Source organism: Desmodus rotundus, chromosome 2 (genome assembly GCF_022682495.2).
Source record: "Desmodus rotundus isolate HL8 chromosome 2, HLdesRot8A.1, whole genome shotgun sequence".
Lineage (NCBI taxonomy): Eukaryota > Metazoa > Chordata > Mammalia > Chiroptera > Phyllostomidae > Desmodus > Desmodus rotundus.
The window spans coordinates 184,073,456-184,092,090 of NC_071388.1; the positions used below are offsets into that span (position 1 = coordinate 184,073,456).

Genomic DNA, 18,635 nt, shown 5'->3' on the forward strand with positions numbered 1-18,635 from the left:
AGTTCGTTAGAATGCAGGACAATGAGGAAGACAGTTACGGGCGCTCATTGAAGGTTGGAACTAGGATGGGCTTGCCTAATGGGATATCGAGCCAAAAAAGAAACTCAGTAACGGCCCAGAGACACTTTAGAGGCTAACAGGGAGTGGGAAAATACCCTGGATCCCTTTGTTCCTACCCTCTAATCCTATTTCAGTGCCTCGCACTAAATGGAACACAAGACCACAGACATGGGCCCTGGAACACCAGCCTCAAACCTTAGACTTCCTGCAATATAGTTGGGTCTGAAAGCAAATAGGCCAGGGCTGTCTAGCATGAGGCAAGGAGTTAATAACTGGGATGGAATGAGCCAACTCACCCTGCAATCTAAAGTAGATACTTCAAATCCCCAGCCAACTCAGTGCTTGGAATATTGGCACAAGAAGGAAAATAGTAATCCTGAACCCTTGGTATAGTGATCTTGGTGCTGTTTTATTTCTACACAGTTGGGACTCAAAGGGTTAATTGCTGTTACAGTGACAAAGGAAGACCAGTAGTTGACAGAGTATATCTATTCGGACAGAAGCAGCCTAACATTTTCAGCTCTCGTTAGGGGAACTCCAAACTGAAAACAAAACAAAACAAAAACAGAGTATGGAGATGACATGGGATAGAATGCTGTGTAGAACGAAGCACAATCTACAGGCCAAGGTCTAGCTCTTCAAAGACATAAGGTCTGATGTCAGGGAATGCTGTAATATACAATATCACATAGGAACCACATCGAAACCATTTATATGACTAAACCAGGCCACTGAGAACTGGGAAAGAGCTGAATCGTCACATGACAGCATAAACATCCCCAGACAAAATCAGAATAGGCAGTCACAACCAACAGAGCACAGAGCTCGGCAGTGGAGAGGTAACTTCATCCATTCATCCATTAAGTAAGTGCCAACCAAACTGTTCAAAGCTGAAGATGCTAAAGCCAACCTGTGCTTGCACTTAAGATGTCTACACAGTAATAGGAAAGGACAGAAGCAAACACATAATCAAAATAGTGTACAATGAATGGCATAACAACATAACATAAAGGAGAAGCATCCCAATTCCCTGGAAGGAGCAATAGCATGCAAGAAATGTCTTGGGGAAAGTGTGGCTCGCTAAGGAAAATGCAAATGTGAGCCATGAAAAATGATCTTAGAAAGAAGATCTGGAACTACCTAACTGAATAGGTTTAGAAATCATGTTAAAGCACTTCTCAAAGTCAGTAGGATGCTGTTGAGGGTTTTAGGTAGCGGAGGCACGTGAGCAAATGTGGCATTAGAAAGACCGTGATGACAGTATGACAGATGATGGATTGGAGAGGAATCAGGCTAGAGGCAGGAGAGAAAACAGGGATTGTTTCGATAAGTAGGCAGGAAGTGAGAAGAATCTGGAATAAGATATGAACAGTAAGAATGGATAAAAGGGGTGAATATAAGAGATTGCTGAAGAACAGGGATACAAGAGATTAAGATTATCAGTGACTATTTGAAAGCAGGAGTGGGAGAGAGTTAGGATTATGTCCAACTTTCAGTCTCGAGAGCTTTTCAGGTAGTTTCATTCTCTAAAATAGGCAACGCAAAAGATGGGGTCAGGTTTGGGCAGTCGGGGTTTGAACTGCTCTGGGATAATTCACGTGGAGATCGTGCTAGGAAATTAGAAGAAATATCTGAATTGGTAGTAAATATTTGGGGAATAGTTACCATTGGTTTGGGCAACTGAAGTAGAAGAATGCCACCATCCAGGAAAGACGTTGGTTGAGAAGAATGATGTGGTTGGATCTCTGGAAAATACCAACAACCAAGGAGATGGAAGGAGAGAAATGAGAAGGGCCAAAGTGAAAGAAGGAAAATTTGGTGTTACAAGAGTCAGTGGGGAGGATTTCAAGATTATAGTTAACATTGTCAAAATACTGCCAATCAGACAAAGGCTAAAATGCCATTTGTTTTGGCAAACAGGAGATCTCTCCTGATTTTTGCATTTCCTCTGGACTAGTGGGAATTGACATGTGTGACCCTGAGCAAGCAGTTTAATAATAATCCCTACTCACAAAGTTGTTGTAAAAAGTAAATGAAACTTTGCCCACCTAGGGAAGGCTTGTCTGTCTGTCTGTCTGTCTGTCTCTCTAGAGTTTACTTCCTTTAGACTTATTTGTATTTGCACATTCCAGTGCTCCAGTATGTGAAAATATAGGGCCTTGAAGAAAGATGGTCTTTTTAACAAATAATGCTAAAACAACTGGGCAACCACATACAAAACAAAATGAATGTAGACACAGACTATACACCTTTCACAAAAATTAATTAAAACAAATCACCTAAATAAAGACTTTACTATGAAACCCAAAACTATCAAACTCCTAAGATAGCATGGAAAAAAATTGAGGCAACTTTGGCTCTGGTGATGACTTTTTAGATACAATACCAAAGGCACAATCCATGAAAGAAATAATTGATAAGCTGCATCTCATTAAAATTAAAAACTGCTCTGCAAAAGACACTATCAAGATAAGAAGAAGATAGGCCACAGACTGGGAGAAAATATTTATAAAAGACGCATCTAAAAAAGGACCGTTATCCAAAATATACAAAGAACTCTTAACACTCAGCAATAAGAAAACAAAAACCTGATTTAAAAAGTAGGCCAAAGCCTTTAACAGACACCTCACCAAAGAAGATACACAGATGGTAAATAAGCATATGAAAAGATGATCAACCTCATATGTCATCAAGAAAATGCAAATTAAAACAACAGTGAGACACAACTACACACCTCTTAGAATGGCTGGGGTCCAGAACACTGGCAACAGTCTTTGCCAGGATGTGAAATCATGCCAGCACTAATAGCAACACAGTCTTCCACATCGAACCTCGTGTTCATCTCTGAGTAGCTCCAAGTTGCATTCCCAGGCATGTTGTCCCCAAACATGTTGGTATTCATAAGCCATTGGGTAAATAATTCTCTTTCTGTTCATAGCATGGACTTTTTTCAGTGCCTCTTTCTTGCTCCACTCAAAGATCTAACCCTAGTTTTTGTTAAAGACCTAGCATGCGAGGGGCCATGGGCTTGACACCTAAAACTGTGTAAAATTGAGAAACACAACTGCATCCATTTGTTTATGTATTGCCTATGGCTGCTTTCATGCTGCAGTGGCAGAGTTGATGGCTTACAAAGGCTGAAACAATTACTATTTGACCCTTTAAGGAAAGCTTGCCAATCTCTGGTCTAAGTCAGCCCTGCCCAATAGACCTTTCTGCAAGGATGGGAGTGCACTGTCCACACGTGGTTATCGAGTGCTTGAAATGTGGCTAGTGGGGCTGAGGAAAGGAATTCTTGACTTAATTTCAGTTTAATTGGTTGATGGTTATGGTGGCTAGTGGCTGTTGGGTTGGACAACACAGTTGTAGAAGCAGTAAATGGAGTTGGAAAGGGGTAGAGGTTTTTAAGAGAATAAACACATCTTGAAGTCATTCATTTTAGTAAGGATTTTGCATAATCTTTAGAAAATGGAGTGTTGCTTCCCCCAGGGTCCAGGCCCATACCAGCTGGCCCAGGGATCAGAGGTATGGGGGCGGGGGGAGGCTGTTGACAGTGCACAAGCACAGGCACCTGAAGTCTTCATTCTAGGTCTCAGGGTCCTGAACTTCAGTGTAGAAGGCACTGGAGGTATGGATTTAGGCCCTTTGAAGTTCCACCACTCCTACATTTAAATCTTGGGTCTGATCGTTAGCATAGCCTTCTGAAGGCAGGAGGTGAGGGTCTCTTAAACACCACCACTGAGGCATTCTGGTTTTCACACTGCGCCCCAAGTTGATAGATTTTTGATCCGAGTCTTTTATATTCCTTCCCGTGGATGCTAACAACTGCCAAGTAATTCCTTGTAGTTACATATCCTTCCAGCATTTGAGACCTTTTGCATAAGCCAGTTCAGACTCCTCCACAGGTTCCCTCTCTCAACCCCCCATAAGTGAAATCCAAGAAACTGTGCTGCTGTGCAGAGCCAGAGATCAGCGTTGTCTCGCTCCCAGTAATGGGGGCTACCCCATCCATCCCATCAGTATCCCATTCTGGGTATCTGCTTCCTGTAACTGCTCTTGCTGTCACTGTAACAGGGTGCAGCCAAGAGGGGGGCCCCACATAGGGATTTGTAATGAGGTCCAGAAGAGCTTGGAGATAATTGGCTCCACACCACAGGGCCACACCTGCCCGGAATGCTGGCAGCTATGGCCATTTGTGGGAGGAGACAGAAATGGGGCTGCAGAGGACCATTGGAGCTGGGATTTAAACCAGGTGTGGCAGCCATTTGGCATCTCTTTTTGGGACCACACGCCTTTTCAGGGAACTTGCAGCTTGGGCGAGAGTCAGGCCCACTCGGCTTTGGAAGTGCTCCTTTTTGCCACGTGGATGGTGCTGGAAGCCTGAATCACGGACTTCTACTTCTTTCCTGAGATACCGTACCCCAGACTAAGCAAGGGGAGAAGGAAGGACTGTGTGTGTTTGTGGGTATTCTAAAGAACTTTAGTCTGTATTATTTCAAATAAATAATAATTCCTTTCCTTTTCACCAATCTCTGGCATTGAGAGGTGTCTTTCCTATGGCGGTGAGGAAAGCGAACCTAGTACAGGAGAGGAAACCCCAGAGAAAAAGGGGGGATTCTTTTATATCGTTCAGCGCCCCTGCCCCAGTCTGTTCTGTAACATCTTTCTTAGTCCAGGTTCCCCCAGGAGCAGATGATGAGAACATTTGCATGCATGTGGTTATAGGGAATGATCCAGGGGAGAGGGGCCAGGGAGTGGGAAAGCAAGACTAGAAAGAGTAGAAAGCCAATATAAGATATGTTAATAAGCAGTTTGCTGTGGAGGACATCCGGCGCTCCATCGAGCTGGGAACCCTGGGAAACTGCAGGACAGGCCTCGGACTTACCCTCTTACATCGCTGACTGGGTAGTAGTCCCAGCACTTCAATTTTCCAGTGTCTGGCGCCTAAGATGAGCTGAGACTCTCAAGTGGAGAGAGAGTGAGTGGCAGGCGCTTGCCAGCTTCATGTCCAGGATGGTGAGCGTGGCCACAGTGTGGACAGGGCATCGACAGCTGTGACAGCACTGAATACATTCAAAAAGCCACGAGTCCTCAAACAAAGATGTCTGGTCAAAGCAAGAAAAGCAAAATCAAAACAAAACACACACACACACACAACTTGGTCACCATGGGAAGTAACCCACATACAATACTTCACTCTGACAATGGGCAATTAGAGAAGAAAATTAGAAAGTTAAGCCTCGGGCCTAACTTCCCTGTATAAACTGTATTTCAGAGTAATCAGTTAGCCCTGGTCAATGAAGAAAAATTCTTCTTTAAGAAAAAATTATCATTTTCTCATCACTGTCTTGTAGGGCTGAAATACCACAAAGTGATTCATTTGTTTTAATATATTTCAGAATAAAAGGGGTGATAGAGGAAACGAGTGAGGGGAAATCTTGATAAATGTCGAATCTATATTGAATTTGCTGTGTAGAGGTTCACTATACTATTCTTTTGTTTATTTTTTTTAACTTAGAGAGAAAGAAAACCCTCCCCTTTTCTTATCCGCTCCAACACCATCATTAGCCTCGGGTCGCCTACACATTCTTGTAATCCTGATTGCCCATTGTTAAAGTAAACAAAGCACTAAGCAGCGCAGTTGAACAGCAGGCTACAGCTTTTTTCCTAAGATGCAAGATCCAAACAATGATGCTTCTTTCTGCTTTGATCACATTGCAATCTTAATATTTCCCTGATGAACTGATCCGCTGATAGGCAGCCAGAGGCTTGGTACGAAATCTTGCACGTGGACACACCTCATAGGTTTGTCTGTGGACTTGCAAACAGTGCATCCAGAGCTGCCGTCAGGACGTCCCACACGCGGGGAGACACTAGTTCAGATCTTTTTCCGCCATCTCCTCCTCCCCTTCCCAAACCGAAGTAGGAAAAGCCTCCTTTACTTCCTTCCAAATGTAAATATATTTCCTGAGAAGGGTACTAAGTTAACTCGTTCGCACCTCCCCATACAGGAGCAGAGTTTACTTTATCAGTTACTACAGACAACAAGGTCCTGAGGCAATGCGATGTCAGTTGCATAAATGTTGACACAGACTAGCTAGTATGGAAAGTAAATAATGTTCCATCGTATCTTTGTTTGTGGATGTGCACTTTCTGGGGTGCTTTTGTCATCAAGCTCGTTTAATCCTGGGGACCTCCATTTAAGAAAGGAGGTTCCATGAGCTGTAAAGCATGGACCCAGCCTCAGGCAGCCCTTCAATTGCATAGCTAGACTTAGAACTCCAGTCCTCTGACTCCAAAGTCCAAAGGAGGCCTGGGTGTCTGGAGGACAGCAGGAGAACATTGAAGAAGAAGGGAACAGCCGAGAAAGGGTTTCTTAAACACAGGATAAAAGGTGGGTGCTTTTCCCTTCCTTAGGGGTCCCCTTAGGCACCTCCTCTCTTCCCACCTTATCTGGGGTCTGTTTCTGTATTTGTCCCTATCGTATTCACACTGAATTATGCACGAGACAGTCCTTGTGGACCCGAGGGGGCCTATCATATTCAATCCTGAACCAAAGTCCCCAGAATATTCACGATCATGCTGATTTTACGCATAGCTAAAAGCAAAATACGACCTGATTTCAGATTTTTAAAAAGAATCTTCCAATCATACTTACAGAATATGTTATGGTCCTGTAAAAATCTAGCTGCATTTTGTCTATTCTTGACCACATATATGATATTTGATTTTTTTCCTTAAAAAAACTTGATTATTACTTCTGTTTTAGTCATTTGAAATCCAGGGCACAGTGAGTTTTAATGGCTAAAGATAGACTATTTTTATATCCTTTCCTGTGGAAAACACTTAAAAAAGCAAAGATTCATATATATATATATATACATATATACATGTATATATACATATATACATATATATGTGTATATATGTGTGTATATATAACTGATTTTATATCATACATATTTGCAGCTTTAAAAACTCAAACATGGGAGAAGGGTATAAGTGAGACAGTGCTCTTTCCCCCATAATCCCATTCTCTAGCATGAAGCACAGTTAATAGCTACGCAGCTCCTTTCAGACTTCATTTTACAGAGTTTTCAAAGCACTTCCACAGACTTCATCTCATTGAAACCTCACAACAGCAGTATTCAATTATAAATGTGAGATTGGGGAAATTGTTTTCCAGTGAACTTTAATAACCTTCTCACAAATGGGAGTTACCATGACTGACTACCTTCTATTCACATTTTTGCAAACCGAGGCCCGGATTGATTCACTGTGACCTTTTGTGCTCAATTCATATAGCAAAGAGCAGCCTGGGTGAGGAGAGCAGAATCAATCCAAAATCTGCTAAGCCTATTGGCTCTATCAGCTCCAGCCTTAGCTAACCGCAAAACATTTGCATGGGTAATGTTTTCCAAACTATTTTAAGGGATGCATTTCAAAATATTTTGAGGGATGTATTTTTCAAGATCATTCACCGAGACAAATGTAGGATAAGCTGGTCTAACCTGTGGTACAAAACTGAGTTCAAGTTATAGGAAATGGTGGCATCTCCTCCCATATAAGTAGGTAGAGATAGACTTCACACACCAATTACCACTGGAGATAAAGTAACAGCTCTCAATTAACGGAATCAAACAAGTCCCCACAGGCTAACAGCGTAGTCTTGAGGTTAGCTACTTAATTAGTGGGGTCTTTGTTCTAATAGATCTTTTAGATAATATCTTGAAATCAAATCTGGGTGGGGAGAAGGAGGGAGTTGGCAAGAGCTTGGAGTCTTAGGTGAATCCCGTTACCATATTTCTAAACTGCACTAATGGAAACATAAGGCCCTTGATTCCAAAAAGCCAGATCAACTTCATCTCTTAAATTAGTTTGTATATAATGAACTGTTTAATTTGGCTTCTGAAGGTGCTTCAGAGAACCCATTATGATAGCCAAGGACTAACCATGATTAAATGTCCCTCCAAGGACAAATTAATAAGTAGCTCATATTTTTTAGTCTTCATTCATTTTCTAAATCATCAGCAAAAATGTTTACTAGGTACATTGGTCATCTTTATGATTGTGGCTTTAGCATTTGATGCTCACATTGTTCTCTTAAACCTTTGGTCTCAGACTGAAGCAGGAGGAAGTGGTAACTGAAGTAGATTTGATTTCCACTGAAACAAAAAGGCAGCAACAAGTCTCTGAGCTCCCTGCATCTGAACGAAATGCAGAATGACTTGGAGTACTGTGACCAGCTTGAGAGGTTGTAACGGCCCTGATAGTGATTCATGTTTTCACAAAACAAAGGGCTATCTCTCTAACCTCACAGCCTAGGCAGGGCCTCCTCCACTGAGCTGCCTTTGATGATGAGACTCTGGCAGCCAGTCTGAGAGAGAAAGGGACATTCAGGGAATTTTAAGTGGTTTGGATCAGCAGTTGTCATATGCAATTGATGTTCATTTATATTTCACTAGCCAAAACCTAATGCTGCCGAAATTGGGAAAAAATATTTCAAATATTAATCAGGCCCAATCCTGCTTTAATGTAAAAAATGAGCTGTCTTACCTTTTTTTAATCCTAGAATCAGAGGGAGATTTAATATTTCCTGACAGTGCTTTAAATACTTTGCTGTTCAGACTTCAATGAATCCACAATAATTATATCAGTTAAAGCAGCTTGGTTTTTTCAAAGGTGTTTCAAGCTTAGGGTACTTTTGAACTCCTTATCATGGCATTCAGCCTTTGATACCAGGTTTAATAGAGAAAAGGCCAATCCTCAAATGGACCACCACTTAGCTAGTTAACCCATTTACCTATTCGTTGTTTATATTTTAATCTATAGACTCAGTGGTCTGGAATTTCCCCAGCCTCCTCCTCTCCAGGAAATTTAATTGCACAGAATCTAGGAGCCATATGCTATTCCCAGGGGAGAGTTTCAAGGAAGACCTAGTGATTTTTAATTCCCAGAAGATCAAACAATAAAGACTTCAGTAGATTATCATTAAGACCTGATTTCACATTTAGTGTCTAACTAAGCCTTTTATAAGAGCTTTTCTTTTGTCATTTCAGTGGAGGCTAAAAAAATTATCTTTGTTTCACAGGTGGGGAAAGGGTAAGACATTAATATGCCATTGGTGGGTTTTTTGAGGGGGGATTTCCACCAGTTTCTTTAGGTGGAAATTCATTATATGCACTCCTCACCACTCCCTCAAGAAAGCCAACAATTGCATCACAGTTTTGGCTTCAATCAGCCTGCTCATTCTTACTGTACCACACTCTCCGGTAAAGCGAGATCCTCAGGATGTATTGTATTGGCAATTGCAGCCTTCACCTCTGCATCCACTGAATAAACAAAAGAGCACATATTTGCCTTCAGAAGAATAGCCAAAGAGCACTAACCACATTTACATAAAGCCAGTGGATGAATCATAAGGCCTCCGATCTGTGTGAGTAGGTGGCGAGCCTCGCCTTTCTAAGAAACGCAGGGAGGGTAGTGTAGGACCACCTGTATTTCTTCAGCTGACCACTGAATCCCCACAGCAGAGCCCTAGCTTCTTTGAAAGTTTAAAATATACCACCACAAGCCAGTGATCATATTTGAGCACTCTTTAATTGTTTTCCCCTAATTTCCCATGTAAAAATAAATGAGAAGTCATAGAGTGGATGCTTATTAATAACAAAAGAAATTATCAAAGGGATGAACATAAATGGTAATGAAATCAGAGCAGGACTGTGAACTACAAAATACAGACATTGCAGGGCCGCAAGACGGGGGAGATGATAACAAGGCAAGGTTTGCTTTGAACTTCTTAGTCCGTATCTATCGTATTTTCTCTTACTTTTCTAATAGCCATTTGTTGTTTCACATGTAACTATTCTTATAAATCCACATTTTCATCATTTGGTGCTCTGTTATTTAATCCTGCCTTACCCCGTTTGCATGCTCCTCCAAGATAAATATCAGCAACTAAATTTGCTATTTTCATTCTAAGTAGGAAACATTTGGATGATATTATTAGGCTAACATAGACAAGGTTACCTCTTAAGGCAATGGATTCCGTCTGTTTGCAGGATTAACACCAAGGGGTGCTGTAGTGGTAAGATTTTTAAATTTGGGAGTCAGAGGACATGAAATCTAGTTCTGATTTGGCCCTTAATGTGTGCGTATGTCAGTGAGCTGAAGCTACATCGTTAGGGTGATCATTTGCCCTGACCCAAAATTTACACCCTATGTGTCGTCAGCTAGCTTTCAAATAGCCCATCCTCCAGAGCGGGTTCCTAGCAAGGCTGTAGCTATCTTAATCTTCCAACAACACCAGAGTATTCTTAGTCTGCATAATGGATGTTAAAAATGGATTTCCATTGGTAAAAACTGACTTGTCAGTTAGGATTTAGGAATATCAGAAATGGGTATGAAATAGTGAAAACAGTGAGAATAAAGCCATGTGGATTCCACGAAATATTCTACGGACTCCCATCCTGCATGCATAAACAGGATAACAACCTAGAAAACCCTATGGCCTATACCATTAGGGATATTGTTTCCTAGATTGTCCGGTGTCTGCCTATTTACCTAGCCCTCGGATGGTCTGATGTTTAGCATGGGGTTAACTGAACCCTGTCTCTAGAGGACAGCCATGTCTGCCTCAAGTGAACATTGCACACACTGGTCCAGTTAGAACACCTGAAGGCTAAGAGCTAGAATTTCATCACACTCATAGAATAGCTTATACGAGCTTTTTTGTGTCTGCTTCCTAATAAATGTCTAATTTACATCTTTATGTGTGGCTGAATTTGGTCAGAGACTCACTCTCAATATAAATTGGTGAAGAGGTTGTGGGGAGATTGTTATTCTTCATCCATCTCTAATTATTGGTGGTTACCATTAACCACAAAATAATCTTTGCGGTATTACCCATCGATTACCCAGCATTGATCTCTCTTTAGCCCCATCCCAGGCATTCTTACTGTCACCCAGTTGTCTGTAGGCAATTAGGGGGCAATGAACTTGTAAATCTCCCAACTGCAGACCCAGAGGAATGCAGAAGGGTTCAGTACATGCACAGGGCTCTCCTGGGTTGTTAGCAGCCCCTTCAGACTCGATGGTTGGGTCTGACTAGTGCCTGGTCTTTGCTCCCAAGCTCCAGAAGTTAGGATTCTTCCACTTCCCTCCAGGGAACTGAAGACCCTTTGGGAGTCCTGATCAATGGGTTCTGCAGACTAAATGTCTTCCATGGGGCCATGGTCAAGCCCTGTGAATAGAACACACATATGGACATCCTGGCGGCATGTCTTAGAGAGAAGCGACGATGATGATGATGGTTGTTAATACAGTCTCCACATGGCAAAAACCCATGTCACCACGATTGTGTTTGGTTGCACATAAAATACAGTTCAAGGAATATTGACTTAGACTGCTAAGAGTTTTTTTCTCTCTCATGATACATACAGAGGTGGGCAATTTAAAGATGATACAGGGCTTCCCTGATGCTTTCAGGGGCCCAAAGCCTAACTTCCTGCTCTGTCATTATTAGTTTGTGTTTCTTGTCCTATGCTTTTAAAATGGCTACAACACCTCTGTACATGTAATGGAAAGGGAAATAGAGCAAAGGGCTTTCAAAAATAAGATATTGTCTTTTTATTCAGGAGAGAAAGAGCTCTCTGGGGAATTTCACTTGCATTCCATCGTCCAGAACTTTGTCGTTCTCTAGCTGCAGGGGAGTGGGGAAGAGAGAGTAATATTAGCAGGACGTGTCACCGTCCTGAAACAATGATATTGTGTAGTCAGGGAGGAGGGGAATGGACGTTGTTAGGCAACAAGGGTGTTTCCCACGGCCACTAGCTACCAGTCGTTTTATCAGGTACCTTTTACACCTACCGTCTCTCACATTGCGTTAGAGTAACCATTTTTCACGGGATGACACTAAGGATTGACGTCTTTTAGTAACTTGCCCAAGAAAATGGCAGATCCCTGATTCGGGTCCAGGTCAAGTTGATTAATGACAATAATAATAATAGTTAACATTGGTGAAATGCTTGTCGCGTGTTGGAGGTTCCTTTAGGTGCTATATGTGCATTGACTCTTTTCCTTTTCATAGAAACCCTCTGAAAAAGGCATTTTTAGAGTCCTCATTTACCAGGTGAGAAAATCAAGTGTTCGAGAACTTAAACTTTTTCAGAGTCACACAAGTTATAAGAAGCAAAGCTCAAGTTTGAACCCTGTTCTGTGAGACTCTTTAGCTCTTGACCACTCTACTACACAGCTTCTGCAAAACCCACTTGCTCAAACCGTATGTGCTGCCATAATCTCTAAGGGGTTGTAGACACACCGAGCAAACGAGTCCATGGTTAAATACTAGTAAGGCAGCTACTCGATACTTCAACTTAGAAGGATTAAATAGAGGAAGAACCAAGAAACAGAGAGAAAATCAGTCAGGTCCATGCTGGTGGTTAACCATATGCCAGAATAAGCTCTTAATATTTTTCCTTTATGTAAAGGGCTCCTTTCTCTACACTGCCGTGTATTCTTGATATCTATCACAAAAGATTACAATTGCTGCTGCTTACCCAATGACTGTCTCCCATTCTTTCCTGAAAGAACCCCCATTTTCCTTAGGACAACATTAGGTTCAGTTAAAATGACTCACTTCCACAGACTCCCTTGCCTCCATGGGGTGGCTTTGACACGAGACTGGCCAATGACATATAAGTAAGCATAGTCTTTTGGTGAGGACTTCCTGCAAGTTGTCGTTTATTGCTAAAAAGAGACAAGCTCACACTCACTTTGGCAGCATATGTACCAAAATTGGAATCATACAGAGAAGATTAGCATGGTACTTGCACGAGGATGGCACACATATTTGTGAAGGATTTTGTGGTTTGTGCAGTTCCCAGAGGTCATTTGACACCTCACTGGTTAATACCCAAGGAAACAATATGAATCAAACCACAACATGTGGCATCCAATATTGAATTTGTGATTTTCCTGAGAGAGAGAGAGAGAGAGGGAGGGGGAGAGAGAGAGCCCAACTGGCTTATTCACTTGCCTTTTATTCAATCATTTCTCTTCTTTTGGCCTGGAATGCAGTTGTGATGTCCAGTGGGACAGCAGCCATATTATGAGCATGAAGAACATAAAAATTTTAGTCTTGGACTAAGGGTGGCACAGTGGAAAGATAGGCAACTGCTTAATTGCTGAGTCCCTAATAGCCTTGCAGAGCCTCCTTACCAACCTAAATTTGCCTATTTCTGGGCTTGTGATGGCTTACAAAAATCCTATTTAGTTAAGCCACTGTGGTTGTTTTGTTACTGTTTTCACATGAAGTTTAAAATAATACCTACTGATAACAATGGCCACACTATTCTCCCCTTCTATCAGGTATATTCTTAGTTTAGTGCCAAAGTGACCTCCATATCATTGTCATTGCCCAAGTTCCCACTGCCTGGGTGACTAGGTAGGATGATAATTAGTCTGAAAGGAGTGGGCTTACGGAGCTAGCACCTTGCACTAAAGAAGGCCTCGGGTCAGTCAGATGACATTGATCAAAGAACACAGATTTTGGCAAATCTAACTTCCATGACAATGTTGACTGGCCCACTCTGAGCTTCAGCTTTCTTGTCTCTAAAATGGAGACTATAATATCTACTTCAATATTTACCGAGAGGTACAGGAAATGCCTGTGAAGTGGTACATATGTATATGTTTTTCTTTATTATGAATTCTTCTCTCTCACCAACACAAATGGAACAAATTATCTCACCCTTCCCCATTCCTTCCTCAGTGCAATCCCTCAGTCTTCTTGTTATAATTTTCCTTGGAAAAACATCTCCCCTGGTGTTTGTCCATGGTTTTCACTTTGTCTAGATTTTGTGTGATTAAAGACTTGGTGGGGAAGGAGCCCTGGCCAGGCAGCTCAGTTGGTTACAGGGTCATCCAGATACACCAAGGTTGCAGGTTCAATCCCCAGGCAGGGCACATACAAGAAGCAACCAATGATGACATCACTAAGTGGAACAACAAACTGATGTCTCTCTCTCTCTCTCTCTTTGTGTCTATGAATCAATAAATAAATTTTTAAAAATTAAATAAAATGTTGGTGGGGGAGGAAGTGGGAAGAAGAAAAAGATCCACAGAGTATGGCCCTTGGCATGGATGACTCTGCTCTCAGCCAGAAGGGAACTTACAAGAAGAGAGCAGGCAAACATCTCCCTCTTCCTCAGAACTTCCATTTTTCCCCATGTGGAAAAGGGAACCAAGTCTGTGATCATGTCTTTAGGCTCCCATCACTAAATATAACTGCATTTTTAATCAGGGTTTCCTTAAGAGCTATGTCTTCTGAGATGTGCTTTTGGAATGAAGTCATAATCACCTATAGTCTGTATTTATAACACACACACACATATATATAACACATACATATTTATATATAATATTAGACTCTGTTACTATGGAAACTATTACAGTGCTAAGAAATTAAGCATTGTGACACCACTATAATAAGAAAAAAGAAATTCAAATGAAACACCAAGCATTTCTTTAAGCACAAATAGCTTTAGTAATTAAATACACGGAAACAATGCAGAAAACCACAAATTAATATTTAGAAGCCTTCTGCAGTATGAAAATTGGCTTTGATGCTGTGTTCCCTTTTCCATCGCACTGCATTGTACATCTTTATAAATTACGTTTGGCGTTAGGTTTACAAGAATAGATCTGTTACATCGGATCTCTCACACACCTAAAAGCTCAGCTCTCTCCTTCTAAACAGTTACACCTTCTGTAGCCAGTGAGAAAGAATTGATGGTTCTTTTAATTCATCAAAAGGAGGACTTTTTAAAAGGAAAGCTCAGATGTGAAGTTGGTCTTACATCCCTTGTTTCATTCAGACAACACGTAGAACTACCCCTGGGGTTTTGAATATATTAACATCCTTTCACAATTAACCCTGATGGGAAAAGTGTAGCATTTTTTCCAAGCAGATATATTCAAAGCTGAAAAATACATATGTTTAAGTAGATCTCATTATATCAGCTACACCAAATCTCTCCTCTTTATACAGAGGATTGTACCTCTTTCCACTGTCATGCAACATTAAAATAAGAAGGCATACACAAGGATGACATGGATTTGACAAAAAATTAATGATTTGTACATCACTTTAATGCTTCCAATCTGCAATTCATGTATGCTAATTAGCTCATAATGGGCTGTTGAAGAACTGTCATCCTGCTGCTTCACAGGTTTCTGGAAGCTCCGATTCGGCACAGACTTGCAGTTTGGCTGCTGGATTCTGGGCTGTAACACGGCAGATCTATGATAGCATCCCCCACCCCTCCGCACACACACAATTGTTTCCTGGATGTGGTGCTTTAATCTATCAGACTTATGATGGCATATCTCAAATAAGTGGTTCCTGGGTGCCGCAATACATACTGGGAGCAATAGCATAGGATCACTCTATCTAAATGATTGATTTCTGGATTTTAGGCTGTCGGGCTATACCTCAGAGGGCAGCTGTCAGCTTTCTAAATGTATGAAGTTGTATTATGCGGCACATTCAGAAAATGTATGTACAAATTTTTAAAATTTACAGATAAAAAGGGCTGTAGAACTTGGAGAGAGAAAACAAAGGGGACTAAAAAGATCAGATACCTTTTCTTACGGTGATATCAGGTCTATCTCCCCATCGCAAGAAAAGCAGCTACCAGTCCCTTCTGTGGGGGGCGGGGGTGTGTCTTTGTGCTGCCTGGGTGGAGACAAAGGCTGTCACAACAACAGGACAGTGGAAGGCAGAACCCCTTCGCCAACCAAGGGAAAACATCAGGGCCGGCTGGAAGCTGAGAGATTCGAAAACAAGTCGCTCTATTTTTTACTGGAGAGAAAACTGATTTTCCCTGATCTCGTGACAGAGGCTGGACCCAAAGTGATTCTCACGTCACGTCGGCTGATCGGTAAACCCAGCTGCTGCTACCCGTGTCCAAATTCGTGTTCAGATACCTGCTGAAATTTTGTCTTAAAGACTCTGAAATGAAGATGTGTTTAATTAAAATGTCTTTTTCCACTGAAAAATAGGAACTAGAAACCATGGGAGAACTGAGCCAGGCCAGGGAAATAAAACATCTCAAATGTAGTTGAGCAAATAAGGGATTTTGGACAATAAGAAATAGATACTTTATAATATGCAAACTAATGGTACAATACATTAAAAAGGAGATTAAAAGTGATCAAGTTAATAAGATTTTTTGTTTGTTTGCAGATCTTTGTTTATAAGAGCTTTAAGGCCTTTATGCGTTTAAACATAGAGGGAAAATGTACTAATAAGAATAATTGGTGTTTAATAAATGTTGAATGAAGGATTTTCTTCAAATAATGTTGTGATTCATGGAAGACATAAACCGATATTCCAACTTAGAGGCTACACGTGGCTCTCCGGTCAGCAACAGGAAAATGCATGTCGAAAGTAACAATAACATTTTATTTTCATTAGACATCTGCATAACACTTCCTTGTGAAGGAAACCAAACCACAAATTTGAAGCTCTTCCAATGTTTGGGTTGGTCAACTTTGCAGATTTAAAGACGTGTTTTGGTAAACATTTAGGAGGGGGATGGTTGGGTTATTTCATCGATGTACACTTAGCTTTCCGAGAAACTGTCAAACTGTTTCCTAGAGTGGTCGGACCAGTTTACAGGCCCTGCACCCAGCAGTTTCCACGTCCTCCCCAGCACTTGGCGTGGCCAGTCTTTTTAACTGCGGACATTCTAGTAGTTGCGTAGCTGCACCTTGCTGTGGTTTTGATTTGCATTTTCCTCATGACTGCTGCTGTTCAAGCATCTTTCATGTTTATGTGCCATCTGTACACCTTCTTTGGGGAGGTGACTGTTCAAATCTTTAGCCATGGTTTACTTGGGTTGTTTATTGTTTTTTAATCAAGTTTTGAGAGTTCTTTGTATACTCTGAATCCAGTTTTTTGTTGGATATATACATTCCAAATATTTTCTCCTAGTCTGAGTTTTCTGTTTTCATTCTTTTAGCACTATTTTTTTTGAAGAGCAGACGTCCTTCATTTTGATGACATCATATATATTATATGTTATTAATATACATATATAATCTTTTGGTCTCTTACTTTCCTGATCAGCCTTCAGCAGAAGTTTATTTCGTTGTCTTCTCAAAAAAAAAAAAAATCCAAACAAACAACAGGTTTTGTTTTCATCAATTTTTTTTTTTACCCATTACTGTTCCATTAACTTTTATTTTCTGGTCTCTGTTATTTCTTTTAATTTGCTTATTATACATTTCATTTGCTCTTTTTTTCCTATCTCTTAAGGTTGAATGCTGAGTTAATTGATTCTAAGCCAAAGAGAAATGAAACCATACATGCATGCGAAGATTGTTATACAAATATTCATAGTAAAAACCTGGAAACTACTCAAATGTTTATCAACAGGTGAACAAATACAGAAATTGTGCTATATTTATACAATGGACTACTACTCATCAACAGGAAGAGAAGTATTTTTATACAACCTATGTGGATATATATGAAAATAATTATGCTAGTGAAAAAAGCCAGAGAAAAGAGGAAACACTATATGATTTCATGCATATAAAATTATTGAAAATGTAAAATAATCTACAGTGACCCAAGCAGATTGGTGGTTGCCTGGGGATGGTCATGGAAGAGTGGTAAAGAGGTATTCAGAAGAGGTGCCAGAAAACTTATGACAGGGAGGGAAATGCTCATTAACTGGATTGTAATCAGTGTTTCATGGGTGTATATACATGTTAAAGCTGATCAAATTGCATACAGCAGGTTCTCACTTAGCATCATCAATAGCTTCTTGGAACTGTGGTGAAACAGTGTATACTGAAACCAATTTCATCAGAGGTTACTTGATATAAATAAAGGGAATTGTGCTGGAAAAAATATGGGTTGAAACCATATAGCCACATTGTGCCAGGAAGTGTCAGGGTCCAGCTGAACAATAATGGCAAAAAATTTGACAGACTTTGGACCCAGTGATGGTTATGTGAATTATACTGAGGAAAATGATGAAGTTCTGGTTGCAGGATTTGGTTGTAAAGGTCACACTCTTGGTGACATTGCTGGAGTCCACTTTAAGCTTGTTAATGTAGTCAATGTCTCTCTTTTGGCCTTCTACAAAGGCAAGAAGGAAAGACTAAGATTATAAGTATGGATGGCAAAAACATAGTGATAATAAATTTCCATATGCAAAACAAATCCCCCACAAGAGTTAAGTTTCTACAATATCTTATCAACATTTAACAACAATTTATCAACAATAAAATGACGTTGAACAAAGTGACATTGAAGACCTGTTGTATTTCAAGTATGTATAGTTTATTGTATGTCTATTTATCGCAGCAAAGCTCTTTAAAAAAGACACCATTATGAAAATGTTAAATGCCACAGAAGAGGAGAAAATATTTATAATAATTATATTTGACTTGTGTCCACAATATCTAAAGAACTCTTACAACTTGATAATAAGGGCAGAAATAACCCAATAAAACAATGGAGAAGAGATTTCAACAAACATTTATTTTTTAAAACAAAGATT

The 18,635-nt window shown here is 40.5% G+C and overlaps 1 non-coding gene across 1 annotated transcript; it reads left to right on the forward strand.

Moving 5' to 3' along the window:
* Positions 1–12,825: 12,825 nt before the first annotated feature.
* Positions 12,826–12,932, forward strand: LOC112308123 (U6 spliceosomal RNA). The gene has a single exon (XR_002975123.1). It is a non-coding gene; the product is annotated as a U6 spliceosomal RNA (small nuclear RNA).
* Positions 12,933–18,635: the final 5,703 nt, after the last annotated feature.